This window comes from Scyliorhinus canicula, unplaced genomic scaffold, assembly GCF_902713615.1.
Source record: "Scyliorhinus canicula unplaced genomic scaffold, sScyCan1.1, whole genome shotgun sequence".
In the NCBI taxonomy this organism is placed as follows: domain Eukaryota; kingdom Metazoa; phylum Chordata; class Chondrichthyes; order Carcharhiniformes; family Scyliorhinidae; genus Scyliorhinus; species Scyliorhinus canicula.
In genome coordinates, this window is record NW_024055552.1 from 34,632 (window position 1) to 35,409 (window position 778).

Here is a 778-nt window from a genome sequence, read left to right on the forward strand (position 1 = left end):
CTGGGAAAATCAAGGATACGCATCCCCTGATTTGCACAAAAGTCTGATGCATAATGTTCGTTGCTGACATTTTAAATAGTGGTCCTGGTTAGACAACTGGTTAGTTTAAATCGGTTTATTTAATGGTGCCAAGTGTAATTTCGAAAACATTTTCTGCTGAATCTCATGCCTCTAGAACAGATCTCCTCAATATTCCTGTGAAGCGATGGCGATTGAGCCATGTAGCAAGTATAACAAACACCACGTTAGTGTCCAACAGGTCTGTTTCAAACACGAGCTTTCGGAGCATTTTTCCTTCCTCAGGTGAATCTGAGGAATCAGCATTCACCTAAGGAAGGAGCAGTGCTCCGAAAACCAGTGTTTGAAACAAACCTGTTGGTCTTTCACCTGGTGTTGTAAGAATTCTTACTGTGCTCACCAAAGTCCAAAGAAGGCATATCCACAACAATTGAACCATGAGACGACTTGCAGATGTCAGGGTCTGAAGTGAACAACCGCATCAATACTTACAGCTCAACACACACGGAAGTGTTTGGGTGTTCCGCATTCTGTCTTCCAAAGTTAACCTCGATCGTCATTTAACACGGTATGTAGTTGCCACAGCAATTACTGATTATACAGGAAAAGCAAGAAACTGCAGAAAATCGAGTCATTTTAGAGGGGAAGCAAGCATCAGTGAGCCAGGTGGGGCCAGGTGGTACACAGTTCCTCGTTAGTATAGTGGTTAGTATCCCCGCCTGCCGCGTGGGAAACCGGGGTTCAATTCCCCGACGGGGAG

The 778-nt window shown here is 44.7% G+C and overlaps 1 non-coding gene across 1 annotated transcript; it reads left to right on the forward strand.

Moving 5' to 3' along the window:
- The first annotated feature begins 706 nt into the window (after positions 1-706).
- On the forward strand, positions 707-778 carry trnag-gcc. Its single transcript has one exon. It is a non-coding gene; the product is annotated as a tRNA-Gly (tRNA).